The following is a 23,727-nucleotide window of genomic DNA, read 5'->3' on the forward strand; positions in this document are numbered from 1 at the left end:
TCGCGCATATGCGCGCCCTGTCCTCGCGCATATGCGCGAGACCTACTGTCTCGGCACTTGGATATTTTACATGCTCGCGCATATGCGCGGCGCGAGACCTACTGCTTCTGCGCTTGTACATATATCTTGCTCGCGCATATCCGCGCCCCGTTTCGCGCATATGGGCGAGACTTACTGTCTCGGCATATAGCAGCTCGCACATATGCGTGCCTTGTCTCCGCGCATATGCGCGAGGCCTTCTGTCCTCACACATGCAATACTCATGCTTTCCCAATTTCTTTCTCTGAGTAGTCCTTCTATAATCACATCAATTAATAAGTCAATAATCTCGGATTAAAAGAATAAAAATCTCGGGCATTAGAAGTTCCCTTTCTGGTAAATGTTTTTAGCGTTAAAACTTGAAGTCTAAACTCGATCATCCTTTTCTGGGATAGAGACATAAATGCATATAATTCTTGGGGGTGGTGAAAGGATAAGTTGACTTCGAGGCGGTGTAATACTTTGAATGTGTAGAGCCGGTCAGAAATGTCTTTGGGCAATAAATAGTTCTCTTTAGTGAACCGGTTCCTAGCTTATTTTTATCCAGACAATTGAATATGTCAGCGGTTTGAAATTCGCGCGGTTTAGACTTCCTTAGCTTTGGCTAGTTTCGAAGCTGGGCGGTTGAACTGATACCTGTTACAACAAGCTGTCTGGATTTTGTCATACACCAAAATTCTTGGGTAAATAATATTTTCTAACAGCTACTATAACTGTAACGCTCGAAAATCAGTTCACGTAGACCGCATGCATGAAAATTATCAATTGCTAAAATATATTAATTAAATGATTTTGGATGCATGAATGATATATTTTGAGTGACTAAATGATTAAATGTCTAACTTTGTTTGGTTGTATTAATTAAAGATTTTCAGTTGAATATTGTTGGTTGGCCGAGGACGGAGGACTGGAGACGATTAAGTTGTTAAAATAAGCTACATTTTTATTTTTAGTTAAGAAAATATTTATTTTAAATAATTTAATAATTTTAGTATTTTAAGGTCAAATTTAAATTAATTAGTGAGAGTAAGGAATTTTATGTTATTTATAAGGGAGTTTTGGAAATATGTATTTTTAAATCTTTTAATTTGAGGTCTAATGATTTTATTAATTTTATTGGGGCTAATTTATTAATTAAAAACTAAGGTTAATTAAGCCCATTAACTAAGTGATTTAGAAAGCCTTTTTGTTTTTCTTTTTTTAATATATAATTAAACCTAAACCTAAACACACACACATCTACACACACAAAAACACACACACACCAATTTACGTGAATTGAAAGTGAATTGAAGGAGACGGCCGAACTTGGGGATTTTTGGCCAAGGGAGTTTTCGATTTTTTTCTCCTTCGTTCTTCGATTCAATCCATAATATAGCATGTATTTTTTTTTTGTGTGTGAAAAGTTCACAAGGATGAATGCTTTAAGTTTTATACGTATGCATCTCATGTTTTTCAAAAAGAAACACTTGACGCTTTTGAGAATTGTTGAAGGATGGATGCGAACCAAGGTATTCAAGTGTAGATCCAAATGTTTAGGAGTATGTTTTGAAGGGTAAAAATCAAAAGAGAGGATGGATAGGGGCTGCACAACCCTACACACAACATTCGTGCAGGTCGAGTGGAAGGAGCGGGGACATCAGCGACATTCTCACCCGTCAACTAAGCATTGGCCTTACATATCATCATATCATAATCATCATATTAGTCACAATCACTTCACCTCCTTCAACTTTTCATATTTTCATCTGAAACGTCTGCTCTTTTTTATTGCTTAAAAAGTACTAGAATATTTGTTTTTTAAAACCTCACATAGCATTCGGCTGAACCATAAAATATTTTTGACATCATTTTAAAGTAAAACAACCAGCTAACATTTAAAAATCAAAGGAAAATAGAATAAAGCATAAAATCGTCCAATATTTTACTAAACATAAAAATATCATTTGAGAAGTATAGCCCATACTATAACATTTCAAAACCACTCATAAATAAATTGTCATAAAAATATCTTGAACGTCACTTAAAATCATAGATTATAAACTAGTACGAAAACTAGCGTCGGTCCTCGGGTTATGTATACCTTCAGTACAGCAAAGTCAACCGTCAAGACTTCCATAAACATTATTATCACAATCACCTGCATCAATCATACCTAGTCAGTCTAAAGACTCAACACACCATAATCTTGATAACAAATACTACATATACAAAACACATGTACCGTAAAAATACTTGTACTTAAAATATCGTTTTAATAAAGATGCATAAACATAACATTTTCATAAATATTTTCATGATGCATAAACTTTAAACAAAAATATTTTCATAATGATGCATCAACTTTAAAAATGGACATTTTCAATAAACTTTTCATAAACATTTTCGTAAACCTTTTCATATCCTTATAAACACATTCATATGAACATGCATAACATGAACCTCAACATTTTCCTTTTATTGAATTCAGATCGTTAATTTTGACTTTTCTCAAACCTCAAAAAGTCGATGGATTCATCTACATGAAACCGCAGTACTGGGCGACGGGGGACACCAGCAACACTCTCACCGGTCAACTGGGCCCTAGTCTATCCACATCGAATGGAAATACGATCCTCGGGGCTCCCTCGGGGGCCATCTCCCATAGACGGGCTCCCTCTGGGTTTTTTCCCATGCATGGGTTCCCTCTGGGGCCTTCTCCCAAAAATAGGCTCCCTCTAGAGCCTTTTTCCCCTCACGATATTCTCATTCTTACCTCAAATCCTCATACCCTCAATAGTCACAATTACTTCACTTCTTTCAATGCTTTACATTTTCATCACTTCATAAAAATCATGAATTCAATATCCTTTTCTTTTTAAAAAGAAGCATGCAACATATCTTTTAACGTTACCGTTTTATCATAAAAATCCATAATCGTTTAAACTAAATATTTGAACATATTAAAAATCTTAAACCTTTAAAATAACATTTTAACCTCAAAACCTTTAAAATAACATTTTTACATATTAAATCATAAACATATATTATTTCCTAAACATTTAAAACATCATTTTAACATATAGAATTCAATATACATCCATAACTATAGAAAATAATCATATTAGCACATAAAACAGCATTCAGGGCACTGCCATGACGTGTATTAATTTCTAGGTGTAAAATGATCGTTTTACCCCTAGATGTAAAATTTCACGTTTTTGATATTTTCTTAATTTCATTGACTCTATCATATCCCAAATAATTATTTAATCTTACATTAATTTTCTCATATTTTTATTTGGCTTAAATCAATGACTTTTTAATTAATCTTTAAACATAACATATTAATGCTTTTTAATCCCGAATTAAACCAAAACTTAATATAAAGTTTCCAAATTAAAAAATTAGACTTTTAATAATTATTTGAGCTCAAATATAATTTTTCATAATTTTATTAATCATAAAACTAGGCTTTTCAGTTAATTCATTAATTAGCGTTTCGTGTAGTGATTAAATCTCGGATAATTCCAAAACTCGTTATTTTGATTCCAAATTTTTAAAAAAACATTTTTATTATTTATTCTACCCTTACAAGTCATGAGCCACACCTGTGGACCCATGGATTCAATTTTAGTTATTAAAATCTCTTTTTTGACACCTTATCGAACACACCTAGCTATCTCCTAATTTACTCGAGCCACGCCCGAGCCACCTTGGGCCAAAACCTAGCCAACCCACCTAGGGACCCTCCTGACCAAGTCCAGCCCGAGATACCATCCCTGGCCCGCTCAAAATCCTCCTGGAACTTGACCCAAAATATGCACAAATGTGTGGAGGTGTTCTAGTTGCACTAGGACTCCTAGCTAGCATAGGGCTCTTCCAGACGAGCCACTACCAAACCACCATGACCCTAACTGACCCTGGACCACGCCCAGCCCCAGCCCAAACCATCCCAACCCCTGGACCCCAAGTACGAAGCTTCTGAATCAGAACAAGTCACGCTCGTAACCCCCCATGCTCCCTCACGGTTCCATCTTTTACCTCACGCCAGCAGCGACCCAGCCGCATCAGCACCTAGCCCAACCCCTGCCCATGACCCTTGGACCCTGATGGATCTCCTAGCTTGCCCTTAGCCCCGCTGTAGTGAGCCCCTCCCGTTGGCTGCCCCTTACCTGCTCGCGCGAGGAGTCCCGACTGCATGGGACTCCTCCAAAGCGGCGCTCCAGGGGTCCTAGCCATGCTAGGACCCTTCCTGACCCTGACCCTGACCCACATCCAGTATGAGCCCTCCTCAAGACCTGGTCGCACCCCTATGTTCCATGCATAAGAACGATTCCCTTGAACCCAACAAGCACACAAACCACTCACAGTTCTTTTTTCTGTTAAATTCCTACGGTTCCATCTTTTTTCTACCCATACTTGCCTTCATTTTGGGGGTGATTAGGACTCTTTAAACTTGTGTAAAACATACCCCTAACCCTTCCTAATCATGGCAGCACCTTAGATACATGAATTTCATGAATTTTGGATCAAATTACATGTTTTAAAAACCATATAATATGCACATACGAAAATAATAAGGTTTGTGCCTTTTTTTTCATGCAACACAATTTTAAATAATTACTATGTTGTGAAAGATGAGAAAAGGAAGAAATATGGCGTGCCTTTGCATAGATTACGCACAAAAACGTAACGACGATGCGAAGAACGGCGACGTAGACTCCTAGGCTGAATTTTTCTCCAAAAACCAAAGCTTTTCCTCTTGAATTTTTTATTGTGTGTGCCATGTATTGGTTGGGGAGAATTTTGGAGTGCCAAAATTCTGAAAAGTGGCGTGCAAGAGTGTAGGGATTGGGATGAGTTTAACATATTTAAATACTAAGTATTTCATTAATTAGGCTTAGACCCATTAAGCCTCCTAATTAGGCCCACTAGTGCTTGGTTAGAGTTTAATTAAAATCTTAAAATAGTTTTGTTAAAATAAAATTGTGAATTTAATAGCCGGGTTGCCAAAAAGTTCGTATTTTTGTCGAAAAACCAACATCGATAAAATTTACGTTCCGGCGTATAAAATCATCTCAAAACCCATTATTTTCAAAAAAATGAAAAAACAACAACCATATTTTAAACAATTAATACCAATTAACCAATAAAAACATTTTCTAACTTTCAGCCCTCGGTCTCCGTTCCTAGATCGCAACTCGAATAACCTTTAAAAATACATTTTTATGCAACAATGTAGAAAAGTATATTTTTAACATGCAAATATGCACAACATAATGAATTCATGCAATTAAAACAATTAATTAAAATACAAAGAATTTAATAACTTGTGCGTGTGGTTCGTGTGAACCTTTAAATTTTCGGGGCGTTACATCATCACTTATAAAATTTCATGCATATATATAAATCATTTTTCTTTTAAACCAAGTATGCAACACGTCTTTTAGCGTTAACGTTTCATCATAAAATTTCATAAACATATAAAATAAACATTTTAACTTTATTTACAGTATTCAGGGCATACCAGGACGTTTAACAATTTTTGGTGTAAAATGACCGTTTTACCCCTAGAAGCATAATTTTTCGTATTTATCCTTAAACATTGGAACGATGTCCCAAATCGTCCCAAACATATCCTAATACCTTAAACACTCCCATAAATATTTCTTAGACTTAAAATTATGCCCCTAGACTAACCTCCCAAATCGTTTTTAAAGCTTAGACGTACATCTCGTTTTTGACTCGTATTGACTCGAAACTTAACCAAACTTTACCAAACTTGAACCAAGGCTTAATAACACATAAATAAAGCATTTTCAACCCAATTCAAGCCCAACAAGACTGTCAATCATGCCTAGGAAGCTGCTGTATTTTTCTGCACAAGAATCCTAGTTCTAGTGTGATTCGATCCTAGGCTAGCTTCGACCCCAGCCCCTTAGCCACACGACCAGACCCTTTGGCCACCCTCTTAGGATCCTAATTGAACCCTAGGCAAGCTACTGGACCCATCCTAATCCGTCTAGACATAGAAGCCCCCCAACAGCCGCACCTCCCTTGCATGCGCGGCCCTATCGGCGCGTGATAACCCTTGCCCTCTACTCTATCTTTGTGCAACCTATCTAAGACCCTGGCTAGACCCTCCTAAGACCCTTGGACGTGCCCTTATCAGCAGCTAGAAGCCGCATGCCCTAGAAAACCCTAGCCGAAGAGTCCAAGCCCCCAAGGAGTCTATTTTCGTTCATCCATGAAACTCTCACGTCCAGCCCTACCGAATCCTAATTGGCTCCTAAACCCTCTGAAATTCATCCATTTTGGTGTCCCTAACATGGCAGCCCCTTTAGATATTCTTAACATGAGTTATATGCATATATGCCCATAAAAACGAAAATAAAAACGTGTCTTTGCGTATTTCACGCACGAAAACAATTTGGCGATGCAAGAAACATTGGCGGAGATGCTACCCTTGCTGAATTTTCCTTCAAATTTACATGAACTTGCTTGAAAATCATGTGTGTGATCGTGTAGGTGCTGCCCTAGGAGATTCCTAGTGCTTTGATGTGGTGTGCGTGTGTTATTGTGTGTGTGTGTAGGGTTTTTTGAGGCTTATTAGATATATAAAACACATGGCACAAGTGTAAGCCCATTAACCTAGTATAATATGCCCATTAGATAACAATTAAAATATTTTGTTTAGGAAAGTTTGTGAAATATTAGCCGAGTTCTCGAAAAGTTCATATTTTTGTCGAAAATCGAATACCGTTTTAAAAAAATGTCTCGGCGTGTAAAACACCCCAAAAGTTGTCTTTTTTGAAAATGCCATTTAAAATATACCATATAGTAAACAATTTAAAATAATAATTTAACAAAAATAATTTTCCCTCATAATGCCCTCGGTCTCCGTTCCTCGATCGCATCTCGAATAACCTTTAAAACACAGTTTTATGCATTCTAGTATAAAATCATATTTTAAACATGTAAACATGTCTAACATATTTACTAGATGCAATTAAACAATTAAATAAAATTAAAAAAATAAGAAATTTGATAACTTGCATGCATGTGGTTCACGTAGACCTTCAAATTTTCGGGACGTTACTCATGGGGTCCTAGCCATGGTCTTGAGGGATTTTTAGGGTCCTAGGAAGGTCATGGAAGGGTTCGGTCAGGGTTTGGACAAGCTAGTATAGCGCTGCGGCCGTGACTTCAAAAGTTGCACTTGTTGTCTTTTATTTGGTGCGTGCGGTCCTAGGGCTAAGGGAATTGTTGAAACATTTCACTGTTCGCAATCTTGATTTGATGTTAACAAAACTTGTTGTTGTGTTTCTAACATATTTACTCAAGTGTGAAGTTATTAAAATAAGAAGCAAACTGAAACTGAATTCTGTACAAACTGAATTTCTGGCAAGCTTTGGTATTTTGATGATATCTCTCAATTGGATGATCCAAATGACAATCTGCCAACTTGACTTATCAGAAAACTCAATTTGGAACAAGTTGTATTGCACGTCAGTTGGGCAAATTCGGATGTTATCAAGATCTAACTGATCGCTTAATTACCAAACTGATTGCACGAAAACAGCGATCAGTTCGGTTTGAGCAGTTGTGGAATTTGTCATATCTCTCAGCTCGCTTATTGAAATGAAGCGATTCGGTATGCGTTAGAAAGATAAGACGATTATCTACAAATCATATTCAGAAGTTAGTCTGAATCGAAGCGTAAGATGTTGATAAATGACGATAAAACTACTGGTTCTGCACATCTTTCACACCATATTATGCATTTTCATAAAATAAGTTTTAGGCTATCCTTATGTCTCATCAATCCGAATTAAATTTGCTGATGACTTAGTTCTATTTTACTATAACTCGAATTTTGACTTTTCTCACAGTTCCTATTATTAGAAATGGAAGTACAAACTTATCGTATCTGTAGAGCCTAAAATCAGTACACGTAAAACCTGTGCATTTATTTAAATTGCTAAATTATTTATTTAGTTTTAAAATGATTTTTCTTAGCGATGCATGATGGATTTCTTTGCATTAATTTAAATTATTACATGTTTATTTGATTCACGTTAAAATGTTTTCTCGAGTTTTATGTTTCAGGCGAATATTCGATGCGAGATCTGGAAAAGAGGCCGGTGACGATTTAGGCAATTTACGGAAATATGGTATTTTATTTAATGTCAAGAAAATTAGTATTTTAAAAGTTTATGAAATTTTAAGCATTTTAAAGTCTAATTTAATTTATTAGGTAATTTTAAGATTTTAAACTTTTAAAGTATATTATTTTTACTTAGGGGATTTTCGTAATGATCATGGACCATTAGGGTGAACCAACATCGGTCTCGGCCCATACCCATGCACCACTACTGATCATGGGTCGTTAGGATGGTCCAGCATGGGCCTCGGCCCATGCCCATGCACCGCCACTCATAGAATATCTTATTCCTGGAAAGTGGTTTTTTTCGCCTTCTCCAGCACTTGAACCCACGACCTCCAGGCATAAGTACCTAGATTCTTAAAGTGTGGGTACCAGTTGAGCTACTAGCCCAAAATTAAGACGACGTAATCCAAATGCATGCAAATCTAGGGAATATGAAAAATGAATAATTAATTGATTTAATTGCTTACCTGATTATGTGACATGCATGAATTCATGTAAATATGATTTAATTGCCATTATGTATAAAACTGTATTTTTAAGGGATATTCAAGTTGCGATCGAAGAACGTAGACCGATGGCTGAAAAAACGTAAAATATTTTTATTAAATAATTGTTTTCAAGTGTTTAAAATATGATTAATGGTTTTTCATATTTTTGAAAGATCAGCAAGGTTGTATCCCTCGTCTCTCCGCCAACATTTCTCGCCTCACAAATCATTTTTTGTGTGTAATAAATGCAAAGACACCTTAATCTTTCTTCACTCATCTTTCACACCATATTATGCGTTTTGATACATGATTGAATGAAAAACATGATACACTTCTTTTATTTTCTTTTTTATGGCATAAACATGATACAACTAGAGTTTTCATCTTTTAAAACTCTTGCTTATGGTACACAAAAGAGGCTGCCATGGTAGGGTTACTAGAAGGGATGTTTTCCACGTGTTAAGGGTCCTTAGGTGCATATTTAAAGGCTGGAAAAGATAGATTATTTCGAGTATCTTCCACTTGGTTTGAACACCAAACTCGATTTAATTCATCGGTGTTCAATATTTCAAGAACCGAGCTTATTGTAGCTCAACGATTTTCCCCGAATCGATGGAGAAAATTGGTTAGTTATCCATCTTCTTTTATAAATTTCAAAATTTTAAAAATGTAGGGGGAGAACTCATTATAATTTTAATGGAGAGATTATTTTTAAATATTGAGGGGGAAAAATTTTGAGCTTAAAATGTTTTGAAAATATGATTTTTTGATTCACACAAAAAGGTGGAGAAATATGTTAGTAGAATCGATTATTTATCATAGTTTTGTGATCATAAAAAAGGGGAGATCGTTGGAACATTTCATGTTCGCAATCTTGATTTTGATGTTAACAAAACTTGTTATTGTTTTTGTAACATATTTACGCAAATGTGAAGTTATTAACAAAAGAAGCAAACTGAAACTGAATTCTCCACAAACTGAATTTCTGGAAAGCTTCTGTATTTTGATGATATCTCTCAACTGGATGATTCAAATGACAATCCGCCAACTTGAATGAACAGAAAACTCAATTTGGAACAAGTCGTATTGCATGTCAGTTGGGAAAATTTAGATGTTATCAAGGTCCAACTGATCGCTGAATTACAGAACTGATTGTTCGAAAACAGCAATCCGTTGGATAATGCATTTGTGATACTTTGATCATATCTCTCAGCTTATTTATTGGAATGAAGCGATTCAGTATGCGTTGGAAAGATAAAAAAATATTCTACAAATCATCTTCAAATTTTAAATCTGAATTGAATCTTAAGATGCTGATAAATGATGATAAAACTACTGGTTTTGTACAAACTGAAATCAGCTAAATGTTTTAGTTAAAAGATTTTGGATGCATGAATGATGCAATCGAGTAAAGTTACACAATCGAGCAAAGTTAATCCCCTCCGGTCCTCCTTCCCTGGCCAACCACTTGATTCTCCTGAAAATATTTAAATTATGCAATCGAGAAAAGTTGATTTCTGGATGTTACAAAATCATTCATGCATCCAAAATCATTTAACTAAAACATTTAGCTGATTTCAGTTTGTACAGAACCAGTAGCTTCATTGTCATTTATCAACATCTTACGCTTCGATTCAGACTTTGACTTCTGAATATGATTTGTAGATATGTCTTATCTTTCCAACGCATACCGAATCGCTTCATTTCAATAACCGAGCTGAGAGATATGACAAATTCTGCAACTGTTCAAACCCAACTGATCGCTGTTTTCGTGCAATCAGTTTGGTAATCAAGCGATCAGTTAGATCTTGATAACATCCGAATTTGCCCAACTGACGTGCAATACAAGTTGTTCCAAATTGAGTTTTCTGATAAGTCAAGTTGGCGGATTGTCATTTGGATCATCCAGTTGAGAGATATCATCAAAATACCGAAACTTGCCAGAAATTTAGTTTGTACAGAATTCAGTTTCAGTTTGGTTCTTATTTTAATAACTTCACACTTGAGTAAATATGTTAGAAACACAACAACAAGTTTTGTTAACATCAAATCAAGATTGAAAACATGAAATATTCCAACAATCTTTGCGTTTTTTATGATCACAAAACTTGGATAAACAATCAATTCAAATAACATATTTTTCCTCCTTTTTGTGTGAATCAAAAAATAAAAATTTCGAAACATTTTAAGCACAAAATTTTCTCCCCCTCAATATTTAAAAATAATCTCTCCATTAAAATTATAATGAGTTATCCCCCCTAAATTTTTGAAATTTTGAAAATTATAAGAAAAGAGAGATAACTAACCAATTTTCTCAATTGCTCATTTTCTGCCACACCACATATGCTCTGCCTTCAACGAATAAACTGCTTTTCTCGAGCATAAGTAGGCTTCAAATTTTATACCTCTGTAATCCTCGACAAGTCTAGTTTGCAACGGAAAAAGAATTTTGTCGTTTGGATACTCGAGCAAAGAGATATGTCATTTTTCCCACAGGTCGCAGCAAGCTGCACGAAAATTAAGTTTTGCATATATATGTTTAACAAATATGAAATTTTAGAATTTTAAACATCAAAATCAATTTCAATGTTCTTTCAAGATCAACTAGCTCTGGTACCAATTGACATGATCGATTAGGGGGATCATTGTTGAGCTACAATATCTCGGTTCTTAAAATATTGAACACCGGTGAATTAAATTGAGTTTGATTTTCAAACCAAGCGGAAGACACTCGAAATAATCCTTCATAAAAACCAATTAAACATTTTTTTAAAGAATTTAAAATATATGCACTGAGTAAAAATATTTTGGTTGAAGTATTTTATCAAACACTATGTAACCAAATATATGCAGTGAGTAAAAATATATGCAAATTAATATAATAGTTTGGAATTTAGGAATTTTATATAATAGTTTGGAATTTAGGAATTTTATATTTCCTAAACTCAAAATTTGGACTTTTTATATAATAGTTTGGAATTTAGGAATTTTATATTAAAGTTTGGAATTTTCCGGATTAAAATTCCTTCAAAACGACTAATTACAAATTAATTAAAAAGCCTAGTATTTAAACTAAATAAAATTTTGGGAAATTTAATTTAGGATTAAATAATTAATTGGGACATGTTATAGTCAACGGAATTAAATAAAAAGTCAAAAACGTGGAATTTTATTTCTACGGGTAAAACGGTCATTTTAAACTTAAATATTACTCGTTATCAAGGATATGATGTCTTGAGTCTTTAGACTCACTAGGTGTGTTTGATGCAGGTGAGTTTGATGGAGGTCTTGATGGTTGACCAGACTGGACTGAAGGTGCACATAACCCGAGGACCAACGCTTCTACTTTCCGCATTTAAGTTTATGATTTACATTAAAGATTTTATGAATCTTTATTTATGTTTTTTTAGAGATTTTTGAGAGGTTTAGTGTGGGCTATACTTTTCATATTTATTGCTTTTTAGGTTGGGCAAAACGTTTGACGATTTAAAATACTTTCCTTTGGTTTTGAAATGTTAGTGGATTGTTATTTTTAAAATGATACAAGGAATTTTCAAAGTATTTATATATTTATGTAAGAAAAAAAAAATTTAGAACCATCGAAAACGGGAGCAGTAATCTCAATAATAATGGATCTGTTGAAGAAGTGAATGATGATGTTATTTTATGATGGTCGGCGGGATCGTCGAGGAAGTGGACGTTGAACCCGTCGGCATAGTACTATGGTTTATAGATTGATCAATCGTCTGAATGTTGTCACTATCGAGGATCAAAATTCACTTAAAAATATCATTTTTATGGAAATGGTTATATGTGTTCATGATTTAGAAAGTTGCATATTTTTTATGGTTTCGTGTTCGTATGATATATCTATTTTTAATAAACGTATTTCTATGCATGTGATTGTATAGTTATGTACGTGCTATATCAGGTTTGAGCATGCTGGGTCATTTGACTCACTAGGTTTGAATGGTTGCAGGTGAGGATGTTATTGAGGGAGCACTGACGCTTGAGTGGATCGGGCCCGACAATACACTCCCGAGGGATTTTTACTTTTTGCACTACTAGATTTATATTTAAAGTTTTTAAGAAAAAGTTTGAGGATTATTTTATAACGATTTTATGGTTTTTCTGAAGTTTTGACGACGGATCCTTTTGGAGTTATAATACGTTTTTAAGATTAACGATTCATGCAATTTTTATGCATTTCAGATTTTTGGATGTTAAAATATTTTATAAATGTGATGGTTTCGAATTTTAAAGGAAATGTTTATATATAAAGGAAAAAATAGTAGTGTTTTAAAGTTAAAAAAGAAGAGACGTTTCAGTTGGTATCAGAACCAGGTTTACGAAAGGGTTGTGTTACTACCACTCCGAGAAGCTCCAGAATTCAAACCTCAAGTCTGTGAGTATTTATTACTATGAATTTTATATGCTGAAAATTTTTAAAGGCCTTTATGATATAGAAATTTTGAGGTTTGATGTCTAATTTTAAATTTTAAATGCATGTTAACGTTGGTTATGTGGTTGGGATGGTGTGTACAATTATGCTTCTGAGACATGAGAAGAATTTGGTTTTGCGTATCTCGAATTCTGCACTACCTAGGAATAAGTTGAGGCGAAATGAACTTGATGATTTAAGACTGCATGTTTCGAATTTTATACTGTGTAGGAAGAGAATTTCGAAATGGATAGTTATGGGTTGAATTTTAAGGAATCATGAACTTAGGACTGAATTATAATAATTTTTTTAAAAAAACTTTAAGTGACTTAATGGCTAGTTTTCGAAAATATTGGAGGTGAATTTTCTATAATTCGAAAATATAGGTGCTTATTTGTTTGAATCCGAAAACTTGGAGGGCTAAAATGCAAAAATTAGGGGGCTAAATTTGAGAATTCGAGAATTTTGGGTCTTGATTGCAACGTTTAGGAAAAATTAAAGGGTATTCTTAGCATTAAATTTGAAAGTTAAGGGAGCCATTTCCCATTAAATTCGATAGGTTGAGGGGTTTGAATGAGATAATTTAGGTTTAATTGAATAATCCGAGAACTTTGGTATTTAGATTGCAATTTTCAAAAAAATAAAAAGTTCTAATTGAATGTAGTCTGCAAGTAAATTACTAATTAAGGGCTACATAAGGAATTGTGATTGAGGAAGTTAGATATATATATAAGTATGGGGATGTCCTAGGAGGAACGATAAAAATTGGTATTAACGGTTTAGATAAGAAAGTAAGATTTGTCAAATTAATAATTTCTGGGTATTATAGTGGATTATAGAGAATTACAATTATATTACATGTGTTATAAGCGCATGTCGTGGTTAACAAAAAAATATTTAAAATAAGATTTAATCAACAATATTTTTTATTTTTGATTTTATCGTAAGATACAAATACTTTTTGGTTCAACTATTGTTATTGTGTCAGAAAGTTGGAGGAGTTTGTACTTTAGATTTCATAATTTTAGTAATATATTTGAGGGGGCAAATGACTGAAGGAGAAAATCACTAAGTGAAATTCTTTTAAATCACGATATTAAGCATAAAAACACTGAAGTAATATTACGAAGGAATCAAGGAATACAAACTAAGAATATTGGAGTTCGTATAACTTTGATAACCTTCAATTTATAGGATTTGAGAAAAATATTATTTGGGGACTATACGAGGTAATTACGAAATTTGGGAAGTAAGTTAAAAGAAAGAATTTTATTTTGGGTTGACTCTGCGATTGCTATGATTTCTAAGATCCAAAAACCTCTAATTTTAATTTTGTCGCTAAAACCTTGAAAGGATGAAGATATTTGAGGAATTGTCTAATTTTATTAAGAAATAACTTATAGGGTCATAAAGTATTTATTTTTGGAGATAATGAATTCTTGAATCCAGGTTCTAATGAGTGATTAAGAGTATAATTGTTGTCAGGAGACATTTATTGAATATGTTGGGATTTTAAGAATGCTAAATACTTAAAGTGGATATGTAAGACCTTGAATTATCTTGACTACAATAAATTAAGGAATGACATTTTCAGGCTAAAGAATTATTCTAATTTTTGGGATAACAAATAGATAACTACCATACGCTAAATAAGTCACAGAACATAGATAGACATCAAGGAAAGAGTAGCATTATAAGTTTTGATTTATACGATATTAAGAGTAAATTATATTAGAAGGTGAATAAAAGTTTTCTTTTCTAGGACGTTAAGATTTTTGAAGGTATAAGGTCATTAGACATAATCTTGAGTTCAGAGGTTACATATAAGTGTTTGATTTTATAGCAGAATTTATAATGAAATCATAATGTGAAATAGTGACTCGATAGACTCGAATCATTTAATTACTTTGAATGCTTGGGATTCAATAAAACAACAAAAAAAATTTGATGATAGTGTTAAGGAAAATATATTTGGCATATACTGGAATGAGATTTTAGTAAGTACCAGTGATTAAGGTATTTTATAATCACGGATACTATATGATGACTATGGATCAAAACTGGGTTTGGCGATAGGAATATATTTTGAGGAAATTAAGTTATACGATCAGGACGACTTAAGGTAAAGTCGACCAATTAACTAATCCTCAGGAAGATAAAATAACTTAAGGTAGTTTAGGATTTATAAATGATAGATGACGTAGAGTTAGTTAAATCTTTGATTTCTTTGAGATCAAGAAATATCTCAAAGAAATTTGGTATAAATGTTTAAAAATGGAAGATGCTATATCAGAGTATACTGTGAAAGCGTGATAGAATGCAACATTTAAGCCCATCAGATTAAGTATGAAGTAAATGAGCGAGCTTAAGCTTTTCAATAATCAAGATTAGACAAATTTCGAGGACGAAATTGTATTTAAGGGGGGAGGATTTGTAACGCCCGAAAATCAGTCCATGTAGACCGCATGCATGCAAATTATTAAATTTCTAAAATATTTTAATTAAATGATTTTGGATGCATGAATGATACATTTCAAGTAACTAACTGATTAATTGTGTAACTATGCTCGATTGCATAATTTAAAGATTTTCAAGCGAATATCGGTGGTTGGCCGGGAATGGAGGATTGAAGAAGATTAAGGTATTAAAGATTTAAAAGCTAAATTTTTATTTTTAGTTAAGAAAATATTTATTTTAAATAATTTAAGAATTTTATCATTTTTAAGGTCAAATTTAAAGTAATTAGTGAGAGCAATAAATTTTTTGTAATTTATAAGAGATTTTTGGAAATATATATTTTAAATTTTTTAATTTGAGGCCTAATGATTTTATTAATCCATTGGGACTAATTTATTAATTAAAAACTAGGGTTAATTAAGCCCATTAATTAAGTTATTTAGAAAGGCTTTTTGTTTTGATTTTTTAATATATATAATTAAACCTAAACCTAAACACACACACACACACTGAAACACCACACACACACACACACACACACACACACTCACACACCCCAATTTACGTGAATTGAAGGAGATGGCCAAACTTGGGGATTTGTAGCTAAGGGAGTTTTCGATTTTTTTCTCCTTCGTTATTAGATTTTCTTCCTCTTTTTTCCTTCCAACAACGATCACCCGACTCCCTTGCATCCCAATGTGGCTTTTCGGTTGGGTTTTGACGAGACAAAATGGAAGAAAAAAGGGTATAAATCGTCTTCCATTTGTCACCGACATTCCTTCTGCTTCGGTATTTGTATTTCTAGCGTTTTAAATGCAGAGCCATGTTTTCAAACCTTTCTTTATGAACCTTTCAATCTATAGTATTGCATGTAATTGTTTTTGTGTGAAAAGTTCATGAGGATGATGGTTTAAGTTTTATATAAATTCATCTCATGTTTTTCGAAAAGAAATTCTTGACGTTTTTGAAAATTGTTGAATGAGGGATGTAAATCAAGGGATTTGAGTGTAGATATAAATGTTTAGGAGTATGTTTTGAAGGGTAAAAATCAAAAGAGAGGCTGGATAGGGGCTGCTTGCGTGCAGGCTGAGAGGAAGGAGCGGGCGTCTTTGGGTCCCTACGGCTAAGGGTGTTAAAGTAGGTGCCCGTCGAGCCAAGTGTTGGCGGAGGGTTCACATTGAAACTCTATGCATAAACAATCTTTATTTTAATAATAGTTGAAATTATTGTTTTGAAACATCTTTATCTGTATACTCATGCTTGTTGTATAGATAAAGTCTTTGAATATATAAATAGTAGAAAAATATGAGATGCTCATATGATGAGTATCATGAAACTTATATTTGGAATACTATATATTCTAAACAGTTCCTAGTCGATTCAACGGCCGCTAAGAAGGATAAAGGCCGCTCGAGTTTGAAACTAGTATCTGCGATGTGAGTACCATGTTTCATTGGTAAGGGACAATGTGATGTCCGAGCATGCAGATAGGTGCTCCTTGTAGATTACACTGAACAACCCTCCATAAAGACTTTCCAAGTGGTTCTCACTTATCAAGTGGAAACGTCCTAGTTTATGGTTGTACACCATTAGTCCTTATGACCCTTGACAACATTGTGACTCTATATGCTAGCATTGCACTTTTACTTGTTTACCGAATCATATGGGGTCATCAGGGTGGCAAGGTTGGGTATTTTGTTGAAACATATAGGAGTCGATGCATTGTCGTCGGGGATTCACCGTTTACCTTCGGGTATGGATATCCTATGTGATCTCATGTGTATGTAGTTTGAAATCTCTGATCAGAGTGTATGTGGTAATTAAGAAAGAGGTTTCTTAGATTACACCAATGATACAACTACGACATGACACATAGTATCAATTCTTTGACAAATCGAGATTTACCAAAAGTTGTCGAATCGGTCGGGGTATATGAGATGAAGAGACCGTACTGTACGCTAATCATAATGGAATGATTTTTGTAGGCATTATCATTTGATACCTAAAGAATCATGTAGGCAATGCTGCTAGGCGTTTAACATGATTGATTGGGTACTATCAGACTTAAGTTCTGACGTTCTTATTATCAAGAAGTTGATAAGTAAGAATGGAGCAACTGGGGTATGCTCATATAAGAACATGTTTAATTCTGAATCACATTGAGACGTGAACCCACTGCTAGTTGTATCAATGAACCATTCAGGGCCACACAAGTACTAGCTTTCTAGATCCCATTGAGAAGGAAAGTAGTTCAATGTGTTGAACGGCTTATAAAGGAGTTTATAAGCACAAGAAAAATTAGAAGTGTAACTTCTATAAAGGGAATGCAATTTTTAATTTGTGGAAGTATTCCTAAATTAAAAGTTGGCAAAATAAATAATATATATGAAAATTTTGATTTTCATAAACATTGTTATGGACTTAATTAAATTAATTCAAGTGTTGAATTAATCAAACACTAGTGGACCTAGTAGAGTCCAAATAATTAAATTAATTCATGTTTTGAATTAATTAAATAACTTGGGTCTTGTAGAGCCCAAATGAAAATAATTATTTAACTAGTGGGATTGAAAAAATTCAAGTAAGATTTAATTGATCTCAAGTGTGTTTGAGATAATAAAATAATAGTCAATGGGCTTTGCTAATGTTATAAGCCCAAATAACATGCTATGGAGGTGAAAGGTTGGAAGTCAAATTTTTTCAAATTAAAGGCTAACATGCCTTTGGAATACACAACAACTTTTTGTATAATTTTGTAAGAACCAAGAAAAGACTCCCCCCTTCCTCCCTCTTCCCTTGGCCGAAACTTTGCTCCTTTTCTTCCAAAAAATTTTCGTTTCTTCGTTTGATGAATTGATAGAAATTTCTCAATGAAAATGCATTACATTTTCTAGTGCAAGTGTAAGGTGATTCTAGCTTGTTGGTGGTGGGCTTGATTTTGAGCAAGGTGTGCTAATGGGAAGCTTGTAGAATTGTCAACCCAGTGAAGAGCTAAGTTGTTTAACAACTTAGTTGGAGCCATCATCAAACCTTGTGATTGATAAATAAAAGCATATATAAAACACACTATGTATGTTTGTGTTTTGTATTTGCTACACACTAGTGAGGGGTGCTCGATTTTTGCTCTTGTAAATGCTATTTTAAAACTTCCGTTGCGCATTCCGGGCACCCGTAACCGATCCCCAACAAAGGGTGATTCAAGGGGTCCTAGCCATGGTCATGATGTAAGTTTTAGGTCCTACCAAGGTCAGGTAGGGTCCGGTCAGGGCTTGGACAAGCTGGTATAACGCTGCAGCCGTCTTCAAAAGTTGCACTTGTTGTCTTGTATTTGGTGCGTGCAGTCCTAGGGCTAAGGGGATGGAGTAAAAAGATGTACCAGGGGATTGATTCATGCCTTAGGTTCTTGGCGAGGGGCTGGGATGAGCCAAGAGTCTAACCAATGGCTGCGACACTCACTGGTGCGCGAGAGGGCTGTTGCTGCGCAAGGGGTATGCGCGGTGCTTTGCGGTTGCGCAAAGTCTAGGGTGTGCCTAGTCTGTGTTCAAAAAGACCTAATCATGGTCTTAGTTAGGGTCTAAGGAGGAGGTCTAGGGCCAGGTTTGGGGTCATTTTGAGCAGTGGTCTGTTCGGGGTCGTAATTTGCTCGAACGTGTCAAAATAGAGACGAAATGGGCATAGATTAAAACTTTTCTTCAAGTTTCGGTTTTTGCTTTGGATTTGGAAGTTCCAGCAGCTTACATTGGGTCTTAGGATGTTAATAAAGGTCTGGTCTCAGGTTGGTTCGAGTTGAAATGGTAGTTTGGTCATTTGTTTGCCCAAAAACACGAAAACAAGGGTAAAAAAGTCATTCGGTGAGAGAATTGAGTCGTTTTTGAAACGTAATTTGTTAGAAATAATTATATTGTGGTGATGAGAGTCAAAGCCAGTAGGTCGTGATAGCTATAATCAGAAGACAGTATAAAAGCAGAAACTATCGTATCACATTAAAAAAAGCAGTACTGTTCGAGTACTTTAACGGCTTAGAAAATCAGAAGCAGCACATTAATGCAGAAGTAACTTAACGTCTTTTACGTCTTTTACTTAAATCAGAAGCAGAACTTTATAAGCAAAACTTAGCTTAAGCAGAAGTAACTTAACGTCTTTTACTTGATCGTTACAATCTTAAATGTTACCTGTAATATCCAAGCTTGGTGAACGGTACGGTTTAAGATTTCTTATGTTTACGAACTATTTGGTTAAGCTTAAGTATAGTTTAGATGTTAAGAATTTCGATTTATGATTTATAGTATTGTTGATATAGATGATGTGTGGTTATAGTGTAGCGTCGTTGCGATTTAATTAATGATAGTTTGTATGTTGAGCCAATTGGTATGAGGTCTATTGGAGTAGTTAGATAAGACATAGAGGTGCAACTTTCATGTTGAGAGTGTTGCCGAATTATGAGGAGAAGCGACGTTGCGATTCGATTTTAGATGCAAAGTTTATTGTTGGCTTCAGGTGACAGTGCACCCGCACTGAAAAAGATACCTCACCCGCAGTGACGGGACAGTATGGTTAGTGCACCCGCGGTATAAAACTTAGTGCACCTGTAATGCCCGAATTTTGAAAAAATGTGGCAGTAGTTGCGATGGTTCTTGGCTTTACGTTATGGTATGAATGGTAATGAATGTTATAGAATGGAATAGATAATGGAGGGGTAGAATCAAAGGTGGAATTTTAGCTATATAGGTAATGGAAGTGCAGAAACGGTATGAAAAATGTGGCAGTAGTTGTGGTTTTTGGCATAATGTTTTGTATATTGATCCAATTGATGTGAGACTACTTTCATTAGAAAGATAAGACATAAGGCTATAACTTTCTTATTTTGAGTTTTGGTCAAATCATTAGGGAAGACGAGCCAAAAGCGCCCCGAAATGTGTCGTGCGTATCGTCATTCCTACAATGACACATTTTGGGAGATTGAGCATAACTTTTTACTCAGACCTTCAAATGACATAAGGCCAATTGGAGATGAAATCCAAGACATAGGGCTACAACTTTCCTGTTTATCACTTTTTCTAATTCGGAAGGGAAGAGGCGTTTCAGAAGCGATCTTTACAATAGCTGTGCGCAGAGCGGCGCCCGAGCGGTAAGAAACGGCCGCCCGAGCGCCACTGCTTCTGAATTTTTGAGTTGTGGACAGTACGTTTGGCCCTAGGGCGGTAATATGTGACCGCCCGAGAGCCCAGCAAGTTAGAAAATGTGTTTTGGTGTTTGGGAAGGCATAAAATCGAATGAGATCATCTTTTTACTCATTTTCCTTCTCCTTCTTTTCTCTCCATTGGTTTAGAGCTAGGGTTCTTCATTCTCCTTCAATCCAATTTCTTCCAAGACATTAATCTTTGATCGAAGCCTTAATATTTGCTTGGAGATTAGAAGTTCTTCTCCTCAAGAGTTTATAAGCAAGGTAAGAAAGCTTATTTCCTTGGTTTAGTGATTGAAGGGAAAACAATGTGTTGTTTGGTTTAAGTGTTGAGGTAAAATTGTTAATATAATGATTGATGGTATTATTATTGTATGTATTGATATTTTGAAAAAAAATGGAATTGTAGAGAAGCTAACTCTGTAGCACGCACGTCACATGTTTGACTAAAATGATTCAATGGATGTTTTTATGTCATATTACGGTTAAGAAATGATATGGATTCCTTCTTTACACTATCGTTGGGATTTGATTTTTCATGAATATCCAAATTGCGGATCTTGATTCGAAGCATTATTGAATTAATTATGAATTTTGTACAGAAATTGCTATGTTTTGATAAATGATCCAAGTTCTTGAGTTATAGTAGAATTCAGAGGTTCAAGACTTCTCACCTACACATTTCGATCTTCTTTTGGTATTATTTGAAATGTATGTTACAGTTGGTAACATACGAGGTAAAAGTATCATTTTTATTTTAAATTCAAAACTCTATGGCTCGATGAACTATTGGTGATTTGATGATGATTGTTGTATTGAGATGAATTGATTATGATATCGAAATGATGATATTGATTTGCATCATTACATTGCATATTGAGCCACTTTTTGATTCAGATTTGATATGGCGGAGGTCGCCTTGATATATTGATTTGTTGCACGTATGGGGCTATAGTTGAGTTGGCATAGTGTATGCGGAGGTCGCTGCTATGGCCTGAACACTCTCTATAGGCCCACCATAGTCCTGAGATTGTAGAACACAGCACCACACCTCGAGCGGATGAGTCGGTGGATGTTGCTGGTGGATTCTCTTTCCTTGGGTACCCTATGACCAGATGATTCACTTGATCTTGAGTTTTATTGATAGCCCACAGCTTCTGATCATGCATTGCATTATATTGCATCTTTATGAATTTTATATGAGATATTTGAAATGTTAATTCTCATATGTTATTGATTGTATCATACTGGGTTTATACTCACCGGCACGTCGGCTACCTCTTGTTTTCATGTGCTTGACGGTAGGTGAGGCGAGGTTTGGGATGCCAGAGTCCAGCTCTAGGCGAGGAGATACAAGTTAGAGTGGGATTCTCGGGTCTTAGGAGCTATGTGATGATATTTAGATTTCTTTGGTTCACTACTTTTTGTTGGCATGTTGAAAATTATATTTCAAACATTTGAGACCATTAAATTATTTTGACGATGTTTATGTGAATTTGTGAACCATAAATTATGTATTTACTAAATCATTTGGTTTGTTACAATTATTAATATTAATATTAGATATCGGACCCGGGCCCCCACATTAGGTGGTATCAGAGCGTAAGATATTTGGAAACAGGGTAGATCGAGTCAATTTGAATTGATTGATCATATGATATATTTGTTAGCATTTTCATTGTGCTATGATGTGAAATACATGATTTAAATTGAGATATTATATTGTTGAGTTTTATTCGAGATTTTTGAGATTGTTGAGTCTCAAGAGCCAGAGATGATTGATACAAGATTGAGATGATTATGATATTGTGATATTATATGTGTTTGATCTATTTTATATCAGACATGGCTACTCGAGGTAGAGGTCGTGGTAAACCTAGACAGGACATACCAGTGGCACAAGATCAGGGCAGTGCTACTCATACTCAGATGGATATAACTCCGACTCCGATGGAGATACTATTAGCCAGATTTCAGTCTTTGCACCCACCGATGTTGAAGGGTACCGAGAATGCATTAGAGTGTGAGAACTGGTTGGAGAATATGGATCAATTATTTGAATCTCTTGAGTATCCAGATGATCGTAGAATCAAATTAGTTGTTCATCAGCTATTGGATGTTGCTAAGAGTTGGTGGATAATGACCAAGAAACTTTAGAGGGTCGAGGTATGATTGTTACCTAGGATATTTTTAAATCTGAATTTTATCAACGTTTCTTTCCTACCTCTTACAGGAAAGATAGGGGAGCCGAGTTTTCAAATTTAAAACAGGGAAATCTGAATATTGAGGACTATGTTGCAAAGTTCTCGAATTTACTGAGATTTTCTCCTCATGTAGCATCCGATGAAGAAGCTAAGGCCGATCACTTCATAAATGGTCTTAACCCTGATATCTTTACCTTGATTAATACCGGAAGGCCTAACACTTTTGCTGAGGCTCTTGATCGAGCCAAGGGAGCTGAAACTGGAATCATTAGGCAGAGAGGTCCTCAATATTCGCAAAGACCCTGACAACCACAGTATCGACAGAAGTTCAGACATGGTAATAGTAGCGGTAACAGTGGCAACATAAGAGAGCAGTTTAGGGCTAGAGGCAAGCAATTTAAGAGGCATGGCAGTAATTTTTCGAGTTCTAGTGGATCGAGACAATCTGGTTCAGTTCAGAGAACTAGTTATTCAGGCCCAACTTGTGGTCAGTGTGGTGGTAGACATTATACCGATCAGTGTAGAGGAGTCTCGGGAGCTTGCCACTTGTGTAACCAAGTGGGACACTATGCTTCGAGTGTGTCTTAACCGTGGCAGTGAAATATCTCAGAGTGGGATCATCGAGACAGACACATCACCAGAATCGTCAGACCCCTACAGTTCATTCTTATCAGCAATCAAACCGGTCAGATCAGAACAAACATAGTGGTGGCCACAGGGTAGGACAGCCACCTAGATAGCAGGCTCGAGTTTTTGCACTCACT

The sequence above is a fragment of the Primulina tabacum genome, chromosome 1 (assembly GCF_025594145.1).
Source record: "Primulina tabacum isolate GXHZ01 chromosome 1, ASM2559414v2, whole genome shotgun sequence".
Taxonomy (NCBI): Eukaryota; Viridiplantae; Streptophyta; class Magnoliopsida; order Lamiales; family Gesneriaceae; genus Primulina; species Primulina tabacum.